Source organism: Ailuropoda melanoleuca, chromosome 8 (genome assembly GCF_002007445.2).
Source record: "Ailuropoda melanoleuca isolate Jingjing chromosome 8, ASM200744v2, whole genome shotgun sequence".
Classification (NCBI taxonomy): Eukaryota; Metazoa; Chordata; class Mammalia; order Carnivora; family Ursidae; genus Ailuropoda; species Ailuropoda melanoleuca.
Genome location: NC_048225.1, coordinates 92,144,515 through 92,157,834, shown reverse-complemented (window position 1 = coordinate 92,157,834; position 13,320 = coordinate 92,144,515). Strand labels below are relative to the sequence as shown.

Below are 13,320 nucleotides of genomic sequence, written 5' to 3'. Positions count from 1 at the left end.
GATCAGTTCTGGACTATGGATAGCTCTCTGGGGATAGATTCTGAATAAGAATAAACACAAATGATCTAAAAATACAATCAGAATTTTAAACAGATTTTTTAATATTAAAGTTTTAAAATCATATAATTTATATTACAAAAATAAATTTTTAGTATTTAGTGCAGCAATAATAGGAAGTATTTTAAAATCATTTCTTGGGGTGCCTGGGTGGCTCAGTCAGTTAAGCATCTGACTTTTTTTTTTTTTAAGATTTTATTTATTTATTTGACAGAGAGAGAGAGACAGCGAGAGAGGGAACACAAGAAGGGGGAGTGGGAGAGGGAAAAGCAGGCTTCCCGCTAAGCAGGGAGCTCTATGCGGGGCTCGATCCCAGGACCCTGGGATCATGACCTGAGCTGAAGGCAGACGCTTAACGACTGAGCCACCCAGGCACCCCAAGCATCTGACTCTTGATTTCAGCTCAAGTCATGATCTCAGGGTTGTGAGACTGAGGCCCACATTGGGATCCACACTGGGCATGGAGCCTGCTTAAGAACTTCTCTCTCCCCCTCTCCCTATGTCCCCCACCCCCGCTTCCACCCCCACGTACATGCTCTCTAAAAAAATAATAATAATAAGGAAAAAAATTATTCTTATTAATTAAAAAAATGAGATTCCTACATTTTAGCTTTCCATTAACTTAGTAACATTTGGTTCTAATCCTATTTTAAAGGACTCTCAAATCTTCTATAACATATTTCCCATCAGCTTTGTTGCTTTGGTAATAACCACATACTGTACCAAAATCCTTTTCCATTAAAAATGCTGTTGGAAATGCTAATTAATTGTCCTTTGAAAAAAAGGAGTATGAAAGTTGTAATTGAACCTAAAACATTTCATAGACTGATAAAATGTAGCTCTGGTTGCAAGGATTCGTTTATTTAGTATGTTTCTTTTTAGTTTTATTTACCTTTCCTGCACATGTTGACTAATAGAGAAAGAATATTTGAAGAAATATGATGATGTAAGTTAGAATAGTGGTTACCTCTGATGGCCAAGGATTACTAACTAGAAAGGAAGGTAAGGAAACTGCTTTGGGTACTGAAAATGTTACACAGTACAGATTATCCATAAAGTCAGGAAGCAGGATCAACGTGTTAGTTACATTTTCAGATACTATACCCAATATCTTTTTCTTTAAACTCAAATTACCTTTTCAGGTAAAATATTTCTAAATTTAAGGCAATGGGTCCAATTGTTAATACATAATAAATACACTATTTTCCTTGTTTCTAGCCTTTTTGGATACTTTCAATAGTACTTATTGTATACATGAAAACATAATACGCACGTTATTTGAAAATATACTGTATACAAATAAGTTTGTCCCATGTTTCCCAACCATGCAGACATTCAGCATGTCTAGATCAAAGTGGCAGTTACATGTGTTTATGTGTATGCATGTGTATGGATTCATCAAGCTATGCACTGTATGTTATACGCCAATATATACACACATCCACACAACAATGAACAGAACCTTTTTTAACATCTACTCTAGAAAGTTATCTTACTTTTACTTATAGGATATGGTAATTTATGTTCTTCATTGTTACTACGTGATTTACAAAATAATCTATCATCCAAGGGAGTCTTAATTTTTGTATAAACACATGATATTTTGAAAAAAAAAAAAAACTGTCTATAAACCCACATTGATGGACAACAATAGCTGTTATCTGTTGCATAAGCAATGACAATGTAAAAGTGCCAAGAGTAGTTTATGTGTAAAATGGAGTTAGGTCCCAGGTTTGGATAATTATCAACAGATTTTCACACATGAATTTCTGGTGGAATATTCTAAAGTTGTGCTGGACATATAAGACATTTAGTGTTCAGGGCTCCTGACTACAAAATGTCAGCTGTACCTTCCCCATTACTGTGGTAACCAAAAACTTCCCCCACTTTTTCAAAGGGCCGCTAGGGGGCAGTACTGTCTCCAGTGAGAACCAAGGTGTTCTTATCCATTAGCACTTCCTTGAGAACAAGAACCTCATTCTCTTAACCTTGGACTCCCTAGTGTTGAACACGGTGCCTGACATGTAGAGCAGGTGCTCAATACGTATGATGGAACAAGGCTATGACAAGAGTATGCTGCTGAGACACAAAAAAGCGTGAGGTCAGTCCAACAGGGGAACTGAAAGAAGAGTAGAAGCTTCACAGGTGTTTTAAGAAAGTTTCCATAGAAGAGGATCTGGTGCTGGATGGCTGGGGTGAGTGGGAATGGGAGGTCATGGTAAAGGATGTGCTATACCAAAACAAGGGAATAAATCAACAAAGAAGAAAACACAGGAACCAGGAAACATGATTCAAAACAGAAGTACAGGAAATTCCTAGGATGATGAGGAAAGGAAGAGATGGGACAAAAGCTTTGCAGAGGCCTAGACAGCAACCAGTCCAGATTAGAATAGGAAAACAAAAGGCTCCCAGAGGAGTATCTCCAAGAAAAAGGAAAAGGCTTTAAAATGGATTTGACGGATTACCTTAAGTGTTTACCATATTGAGAGGAATTTTACAGTTCTATTGAAGAGTTTGGGAAAGAATTAGTGATAGACACAACAGCAAACAAAACAAACAGGAAAATAAAGCAATTATCATTCCGAAGGAGGATGGAAAGCTGTTTGAGAAAAATATATTCATAGTAATGATTACCTGACTCATACCGAAGAACATTTATATAGTCATAATAATAAAAATACTAACTACTACTGATTTTTTGACAAAAATGAGAGATTAAAAGTGAAGCTGATGACTGCAGTTTATTCTTTGAGAAACTTGGCTATGAAAAGAAAACAGGAGTTCAGAGAAGAGAAACACAATGGCATGACTGCTGTCTCTACTTAATCCCCTGACAGCCCACTCCTACAGTAGTACGGGGTGGCAGCCATTGCCAATCAATCAGATGTAATAACCATTAGCAACCCTGTGAGGCAAGCAAGTTTCATCAGCCTCCTTTTATAGATAAGAAAACAGAAGCTGTGAGAACTGAGAAATGATCTAGAATAGAATTAGAACCCACATTTCCTAGAATTCAAAGCATATGCTCTTTTATATTCTCTATGTAACTTTCCAAAATAGCCCTTTGTCCGGAGTTCTACTATACTCATAAGAATGTAAGTTAACAAATGGTCAAAAGTTAGCTCCAACATAATAAAAATCTCTTGAAATTAAAAATAAATTATGTCTGGTACAACACTGAAAATAGAACAATTCTAGAGTTAACTCTGTTTTAACTATTAACATTATAGTATCCTTTTTTTTTTAAGTGCACTAAATGCCTTCCATTGAAAACTAAGGAACATCAATAATTTTAGGAATAAAACCAAGCACACAAAAATTTTAAAAAGCACTAAAAGAGGAGGGGAAAACAAACACACAATTAAAAATGATCACTAAATATGTGAATATGTTGCCTACAAATGCATCAAAAAAAAGCATTTACCAACATTAATATCTGCTTAGAAAATTTCAAATATATAAACTTTCACTCCCTCCCTCAAGATTATTTTAAATGAATTTTTCACTTCTTGTAACTGGTAAGAGCATATAGGTACTCCTGATAAACAAACATCTGACTGAAGAATGTAGTACGTGCAGATGGCTGGTCCCTGCCATGTAGGAGATTGCAGAAGGGCTTCCTCCAGAAGCGTTCCCAATGGCTTTCTCTCCACAGCCTTCACGCGGACATCTTTGTGACTCCACTATACTCTCACTGCAAAGGTGTTTAGGGATCCAAACTGTCCCCTCCAAATCCTATTTAAGGATCTGTAGTGGAATTAATGTGCATCTGAAATGTGATTTTCCTAATATTTTTCAACATAAATGGGTAGTATTTCAGCTACCTTATAGGAAAAAATAGGTTTTTAAAGGGTAGCCTAGAAACTTACCCATTTATAAAAGCACTTGCAAATTTTTTCAGAGGGGAAATGCATTTCAAATTCCAAAGGTCAAATTGAATACGAATTTTTGAAACATAACCATTTATAAGTGGGTGACTACCTGCAAATATTCAGGCAGTGGCTTAAGCAAGTTGGCATTATTAGGAAAGAAGAGGAACTGTCTCTAAGTCTTCTGCTTGTAGGGTCAGCAAAAGAACTGGAAGTATCAAGTCTACTGTAGAGAAACTTAAAATAGCTCCTTGTCATCACTACATGTTTAGTGAAGGACAAGGGAAAAAAGGGAGTCTCTTCAATTAACTTCAAAGAACTTTTTTTTAAAAAGAAGACAATATAGAAGCAATTATTAATTTTGCTAACAGGATCACAAAAGGTTATAACTGGCAAATGAAAACTCATCTTACTGGTAGACAACTGATCAGAGGATTGCTGCAAGGATATTAAAAAAAAAAAAGTTTGCTCTAAAAATGTGGAAGTAGGCACCCTTGAGGACATTGCCTTCCCTAGGCACTTGCTTTCTAAAACATAGGGAAATGAAAAAGTGGAAATGAAAGATTGGGTAATCAACCTAGTTTTGCTTTCAGGTTACTGCACTGACTAAACTGGGAAACATGAACTTCTAAAAGCCTGCACGAATGTAGACATTCAGCAAAAAAGCACTAACTGAGGGCTTCCTTTCTATTCCCAGTGTATTTTATGTGCATAAATGAGCAAGCACGCATGCATTACATAGTATGTCTGGCTTATACTGGTTGCTAAAGGGATAACTAAAGGCATGAAGAACCATGAATTGAAAAGTAGCACCCCTGGTGAAAATGAAACAAAAAACTAAGCAGTGATTTATGACTTTCTGGAAGGTAACCCTTTGCTACAACTTAAACAGAGCTGTTGAACACACCTGCTAGGTCACAGATGTATACAATCCTCTATAAAACCACTGCTACCTGCACATCACCAGCATCGGTCCATACTGAAGAGTTGTATCTCTTTTAAGGTACCACGTATTTTCAAACTCCTAGACGGTGTTGTTGGCCTGGGCCAAGTCTCTAACATTATCCTGTAATGTTCTTTCCCACTATTGCCTCCACTATAGCCTCAGTGGTCTTTTACTCCATAAATACTCAAGCTCACTCTTGACTTAGGAACCTTGTTAACCTTGTTCTAGCTAGCTCTTCCCTAACTGAAAAAGCTCTTCCCCTTGATTGTCATAAGATAAATTCCTCCTTGTTACTTCCCCAGAAAGTGTTTTCCATCACCTAAACACATCGCCCTACCACTGGTTGTTTACTTTTATATTTGTTTATACTTTTTGCCCTACTAGAACATAAACTCCGTAGAGCAGGCACCTTGTTTGTGTTGCTCACCATTATATCCTCTTCAGTGAGAACCGTTCTGGCATAGAGTAGACATTTGATAAATATGTTGAGTGCATGGATGAATAACAGTCACTCAATATTTATTGAGCATGGTGCTATATGCTGGTCACATATAATGCAAATGTAAAGTAAAAAAGCTCAGAGCTTTCAGTTTTGTGAGACCGTAAACAAGGAAAAACACAAATATATTGTAACAAAATCCTATTAAGGAAATAAACAAGTATTATGATAGAGTACTAGGGAGAGGCTACTGTCATTAGGGTGGTTAGGGAAGATCTCTCTGAGGAGGTAGCATTTAAATGAGAAAGAAATATTGAGAAGATGCCAACTTTAGAAGCACCAGGGAAAAGCATGTGGGAAAGAAAGGAACTTTCAAAGAACTGAAAGGTGGACCAGAGGGCTACGGCAAAAAGGAAAGTGCCTGAAATGAATTTGGAGAGGTAGGTGGGGGCCAGATCATGTAAGGGAATGTTGAGAAGCTTGAAATGTGTTTTATATATATGTTGTTGTTGTTTTTTAATTGGAAGATTTTAAGATCTTAAGCCGAGGAATGAAAACTGATTTCTGTTTTAAGAGTATCATAGACTTCTGGTCAAGTTGGTCTTGGAAATTCACAAAACTCCCCACCTTTGTCCAAAACATCATTGGATAAATACAGAAAATTAAAAAGATAGCCCAAAGTATATACAAAATAAACATTCCTATGAACCACAATAAAGTAAAAGAGAAAAAGCTGTAAGTCAGGCCAAAGTTGCAGATACACCAGTAAGCAGATGGTAAGTAGACAGTAGGTAACCAGGAATTTGCTTCCTATAACATAAAAGGGGCCCACCCAAAGTGCCCCAGAGGAGCAGGAAATGGGAAGAGTCAGCTTCACAGTATGAAACCAAGGGCTGAAATAGAGTTTTCCTACCCTGAAAAGGAGGCTGAAAAAGACCTGCCATTAACCATGGCCAGGAGCTGAGACATACATTAGAAATTATGGGAGCCAGATAATGCCTCAAAGCCTGGGCCTGAACCAAGCTTCCGGCTGACTTAGTGACTAGATCCACTATCTCCTATATAATACAGTGGAACAGGAACCCCAAGCTGCCAACTCAAGATTGGCTCTTTGCTGAGACTGTTCAGGGACCAGATGAAAGGCAACCGCAAAGCTACTAGATAGGAAGGGGGGAAAGCAGTCACAAGAAAATAGGCACATACATAATCTTAGCAAAGGAGAGTTTGCAAATCAAAACTCCAAAATACATGAAGAAATCATAACCATGAATAACAGCCAACATAACTAATGTCAAGGTGAGAAACTTACTGCATACAGATGGCATAAAAATAGAGCAATCTGAAAATAATTCTGAAAGTTTAGGATCCTCTTATAGTTGAAGGAAATCATAATAGACATTACAAAAGAAAAATAAATCATTAAATAAAAACAAGAATACAAAAATAGAGGAAATGTAAAGAAGTAAAGTTGAAAGATTAGGTTAAAGATTTTCTAGAAGATGAGAGTCCTCTGATTGAAAGTATACTTGGAAATGTGAGTGAAGATGGGAGGAAAGAGGATGCAAGCAAAACAAATAAAAAATCCCACACCTCCCAAATGAACCTCATCTATTTAAATAAAATTGTGTGTACAAAGCACAAAGAAATTACCAATAAAATGCAGAGTTGAACTATTGTTACATTGTTGAGTGAAAAAGTCACAGAATGTATTGTGTAATACTTATATAATAAGCAACTTAAAACCCCCTGTGCCTGTTTGCTCACTTACAAATACACTGATAAAGATCTAAAATCAGACATCTCAAACTGTCAAATATTTGAAGGTGTGTGGGATCAGGCAGACTTTCTGCCTGAGGAGGATTTTCATTTACTACTATATATACAGCATTGGTTATTTAAAATTTCATATTAAACTTGCATTTACTATGAGCAGAAAAACTATAAAAATATAATTTAAAATACAAACACAGATCTATGGTAGTTGAATTGGAGGATTTCTTCTATATATTTAGGTTAAAAGAGTAAATTGCACATCATTTGAATACATGAATCAATTTTCTGTAAAATAAATTATCCCGCAAATGTCCAGTGCATATGTATTCCTGTATATTATATAAGTGGAGAAAGATGGACAAATGGATTTGTACCAGGTTAAGATTGGCTATCTGAAGGTGTAGTGAATAGAAGGGAGAGAAGAAGCCAAAAACAATATGTAAAATATAGAATACTATATATTTTTAAATATATATGATCAATTTATATAAAATTGTGTATTTATTTCATAGTTACTTCTTGAGTGTACAATGTCAGATAATGATTTTAGAGAGCTAGCAGGGGATACAGAAGTACAAAACAAAGTCCTTGTTCACAGGGAGTTTATACTACAGTGGGGGGAAGGATGAAGATGATAAAAAACAGAAATTATATGTCATTTAAGTGGTGAAAACAACAAAAGCAGATTAAGTGGATTATGACCAAGGGGGTCAGAAGGGAATGTGACATATGTTGTCAGGAAAGACCTCTCTGATGAGGTAACTTCGAACAGAGCTGAGTGAAGTGAGTCAGGCAAGTGGTTTCAGATAGGAACCAGGGAACAGCAAGTGCAAAAGCCACAGGGCCAGTGTGTGTTGAGCAGTCCCTGGGGAAATAGCAAGAATGCTAGTGTGGTGGCAGCACAATAAGGAAAGGTGAGAATGATAAGAGACTAAGGTCAGAGATGAAATCAGAGAAGCAGCCAGGGACCAGGTCAGACAGGATCTTGTAAACCAAGAGAAGTAGGATGGAGAGCCCCTACAGGGTTTCAAGCAGAGGGTGACATGATCTGATTATGCTTTGAAAGGAATTCTCTGGATGCTGTGTGGAAAACTGGAATGGAAGGAAGGAGACCAGTGAGGTGACTACCATAGTAACCCTGCTAAGAGAACACCGATAAGAGAGGTAGTGATGGATCTGGTAGAAAGTGGCTGAATTTGGAATATGTTTTCAAGGTGAGGGCAGCAAGATCTGCAGGTGGACTGAAGGTGTAGAAGTCAAGCAATAATCATGAGTACGTGAGTTCATGTAATGTATATCTTATGCTTTTAACATTTTTAGAATGTGAATGTATTTTTATATCAAGAAAAAACAATAAAGTTATTTTCAATGTTAAAAAAAGAAGAAAAAAGGACACCTCAAACACCACGCTAGATAACTAAAAATAAACATCTAGACATATTATGGTAAAATTTCAGAGCATTAAGAATACAGAGAAAATCTAAAAAGTCAGGACAGAAAAAACAGACGATCTATAAAAGAATGGCAATTAGACTCTCAGGAGACTTCTCACCAACAATGAATACCAGGCATGCAGATTGGAAAGGGAGAAGTAAAACTACATCTATTTGCAGATGATATGATATAATCTTTTATATAGAAAATTCTAAAGAATCCACTAAAAAACTATTAGAATTTATAAATGAGTTTAGCAAGATCAATATATAAAAATCAATTCCATTTCTATACAACAGCAATGAACAAAGTGAAAATAAAATTTTTAAAAATTCCAATTACATTAGCATCAAAATAAAATACTTGGAAACAGATGTAACAAAAGAAGTGCTAAAAACTAGAAAACTTTGTTGAAAGAATTCAAAGAAGATCTAAATAAATGGAAAGACATTTGTTGTTCATGGATTGGAAAACTTAATATTAAGTTATCATTACCCCCATTAATCTACAATTTCACCACAAGCCCCATCAAAATCCCAGCTGGCTTCTTTGCAGAAATTGACAAACTAATTCTAAAATTCATATGGAAAGTTAAGGGAGCCAGGAGTGCCAAACAATCTTGAAAAGGCACCAAGTTGTAGGCCTCATATGCTCTGATTTCAAAACTTACTGCAAAACGTTAATAATCAAATCAGTGTGGTACTGGCCCAAGGACAGATAGACAGATCAATGAAATAGAATTGTAGGACCAGAAATAAACCTGCACATTACAGTTAACTTACTTCCAATAAGGTTGCCAATACAATTCAATGAGGTAAAAAATAGCCTTTTCAACAAATGGTGCTGAAAACAATTTAGATATACATATACAAAAGAATGAAGTTGGACTCCTACCTCACACCATACACAAAAATTAACTCAAAATGGATCAAAGACCTAAATATAAGAGCTAAAACTATAAAACTCTTAGAAATAAATCTTCATAACCTTGTATTAAGCAATGTTTTCTTAGATATGACATCAAAAGTGTAAGCAATCAAAGGAAAAAAGTAAATAAATTGGACTTACCAAAATTTAAAACTTTTGTACTTCAAAGAAAACCATCAAGAAAGTGAAAGATAACCCATAGGAGAAAATATTTGTAAATCATGTATCTGACAATGGACTGATTTCCAGAATATATAGACAATTATAACTCAACAATAAAAAGATAAATAACCCAATTTAAAAATGGTTAAAGGATATGAATAGACATTTCTCCAAAGAAGATAAACTAATGACCAATAAGCACATGAAAAGATGCTCATTGTTAATCATAAGAGAAATGCAAATCAAAATCACAGTAAGATACCACTTCCCACCCACTAGAATGGCCATGAACAAAAAGACTAATGTAACAAGATTTGGTGAGGATGTGGAGAAAATGGAACCCTTACACTCTCCTGGTATTAATGTGAATGGTACAGCCACTTCGGAAAAATAGTTCAGCCATTCCTCAAAAAGCTAAACGAGAGTTGGGGCACCTGAGTGGCTCAGTCGGTTAAGCGACCCACTCTTGATTTCTATTGAGGTCATGATCTCAGGGTCATGAGATCAAGCCCTTGAGTAGGGCTCCATGCTCAGGGTAGAGTCTGCTTGAGATTCTCTTCTCTCCCTCTCCCTCTCCCCCTACCACTGCTTATGTGCTGTCTCCAAATAAATAAATAAAATCTTAAAACAATAAGGGAGGGGGGTGCCTAGGTGGCTCAGTCAGTAAGCATCTGCCTTTGGCTCAGGTCATGTTCTAGGGGTCCTCCTGTTCAGTGGGGAGTCTGCTTCTCTCTCTCCTTCTGCCTTTCCCCCCTGCTTGTGCTCTATCTCTCTCAAATGAATAAACAAAATCTTAAAAAAAAAAAAGGCTAAACTAGAGTTACCATATAATCCAGCAATCCCATTCCTAGTTACATATGCTCAAGAGAACTGAAAACATACGTCCACACAAAACTTGTACACAAATGTTCATAGAATTACTCATAATAGTCAAAAGTAAAACAACTCAGAAATGTCTGTACTCAGTACAGCATGCATCACTTGATCTCAGGGTCACGAGTTCAAGCCCCACACTGGACACAGCTTACTTAAAAAAAAAAAGTCTCTACACTGATGAATGGATAAATAAAAAGTATATACATAAAAGAGAATATTATTTGGCAATAAAATGAAGTAGTGATACATGCTACAACACAGATGGACCTTGAAAACACTACACTAATTGAAAGAAACCATTCATTCTTTTTTTAAAAAATTTAAATTCAACTAACATATACTGTATTATTTGTTTCAGGGGTACAGGTCTATGATTCATCAGCCTTACATAATACTCAGTGTTCATTACAACACATACCCTCTCCAATGTCCACCACCCAGTTACCCCATCCCCCCATGTCCCTCCCCTTCAGCAACCCTCAGTTTGTTTCTTAAGATTAAGAGCCTCTTATGGTTTGTCTCCCTTTCTGGTTTCGTCTTGTTTCATTCTTAAAGGACTACATATTGCATGATTCCATTTATAGGAAATGTTCAGAACAGTCAAATCTAAGGGACAGTAAGCAGATTAGTGGTTGCCTAGGGCCAGGGGAGAGAGAGAAGAGACTTGGAGGAGAATGGCTAAGGAGTATGAGAATTCTCTTTGAATGATGAAAATGTTTAAAAATTTATTTTGGTGATGGTTGTATAACTCTGTAAATATACTGAAAGCCATCAAGTTGTATAGTTTAAATGTGTAAACTGAGGGGGCACCTGGCTGGCTTGGTCACTAGAGCATGCAACTCTTGATCTCTGGGTTGTTAAATCTGAGCTCCATGTTGGGTGTAGCGTTTACTTACAAATAAAATCTTTTTAAAAATTAAATAAATAAATGTGTAAATTAGTATGGTGTATGAATTATATTTCAATCAAGCCATCTAAAAAAGGAGTATCAAAGATAATGATGTAATATATTCCCTATGGTAAATGAAAGTAAATAAAACAAAATTTAAGAACAAGATGAAATAAAAACTAAGAGAGTACCACCCACAGACTTTTACTCAAAGTACCTAAAGAAGCACATCAGCAAGAATAGGGAACCTAGAAGGAAGGCGTGAGATTCAAGAAACAGTAATCATAGAACTTGGAAAATTTTGTTGATAAATTTAATCACCGAGTGCAAAAAGATAGTAATGAGTAAATTGTATTTTTTAACAAAAGAAAAACTAAGACGCAGAGAAAAAAACTGGGGAAGGGATGTGCTTATTCAGTGGGTAAGGTGTAATAAGGTCCTTGTCTTGTTCAGGAGGGGACTTGAAATACTGAACAACTCCAGGCTCAGATAATTTTAGAATTCTAGTTAAGCTAAATTCTAGCCAAGCTAAAATTTGATAGGTAACACTAAAAGAAAAGAAATATAGCATATAGCTTCCAAACCAGAAAAAAAAGAGAATAAAGAAAATTCTACCAACATGATAGAAGGCAACAAAAAGAGGGAAAATGGTAAAAGAAAACTCCTAAATTTGCAAACTAAAATTACTCAGAGCCGGGCTATGAAACTTCTACATATCAAGACTTGGAAATATGGCTAAAGCAGGACGTAGCAGCCTTCAACGCCTTTATTAAAAATAACTCTCAAACAAACTAAGTGTTCAACTCAAGAAGCTATAAATTAAAGAGAAAACTCAAGAAAGCAGGAAGACCATAATTAAAGATAAGAATTCAAGGAACCAGAAAACTTAAAAAAAAAGAGAACTCAAAAACTAAAAGCTGACTTTCTGAAAGACTATAAAAACAAAGAAACCTAAAGCAAGATATCATCAAAAAAGAGAAAGCTTAATGTTAAGAAAGAAAATAATCATACGTGGAGTAGAGATTTTTCAAACATAAGCAATTCCTAAAAACAATTTCATATCAACACACTGAGCACATGGATGAAAGAGACTATTTTCCAAACAAATATTACCAAAATTGATTCAAGAAAGAAAAAAACACCTGAAGAAATAAACAAGCATTAGGTATACTAGTGGTTAGTGTAGCTAGCTAAAGTCTAAGTCAGACATCACCCACCCACCCACTAGGCTCAGACAGTTTTATAGTTGAATCTTATCAACTCTTCAAAGAAGAAATAACCTCTATGTTTACAAACTGTTTTATGAGGGCAGTATAAACTTGATGCCAAAATTAGAAAAGGTCAGCATGTTTCAAAACACCACATACACATTTTTGTGTGTGTGACTACAGGTGTAAATATACTAGACGTAAATATACTAAACAAAGTATAAGCATAAAGTATAGGTAAATTTAATTCCACAGTGCGGGTTTTCTCTATGAATGCAAAGATAACCATCAGAAAAATCTGTCGGTGTTTATTCACCGTATTAATGGAGTTAGAGGCAAAAAGCACATGATCTAAGGGCACAAGGGAACTTTATGAATTACAGAAAATGCTCCATTTCTGAATTGTGGTGATGGTTACATAGTTGTATAATACATTTGTCAAAACTCAAATTACATGCATAAAATGGATTTATTTTATTATATGTAAATTATTCCACAATAAAGTTGGTTAACAAATATATGATCTCTGTGCAAAAGAAGTATTCAATAAAATTAGACACTTACTTATAATTTTAAAATACTATGACCACTATCATTGCTACTAGTCACCATTATACTGAAGATTCTTTTTTTTTTTTTTTTGAAGATTTTATTTATTTATTCGACAGAGAGAGACAGCCAGCGAGAGAGGGAACACAAGCAGGGGGAGTGGGAGAGGAAGAAGCAGGCTCATAGCAGAG

At 35.6% G+C, this 13,320-nt stretch overlaps 1 protein-coding gene across 2 annotated transcripts in view; it reads right to left on the bottom strand.

The window, feature by feature from the left end:
* Positions 1-13,320, bottom strand: part of NSL1 (NSL1 component of MIS12 kinetochore complex) — a 35,478-nt gene that overhangs the window by 6,269 nt on the left and 15,889 nt on the right. The gene's annotated exons all lie outside the window — the stretch shown is intronic.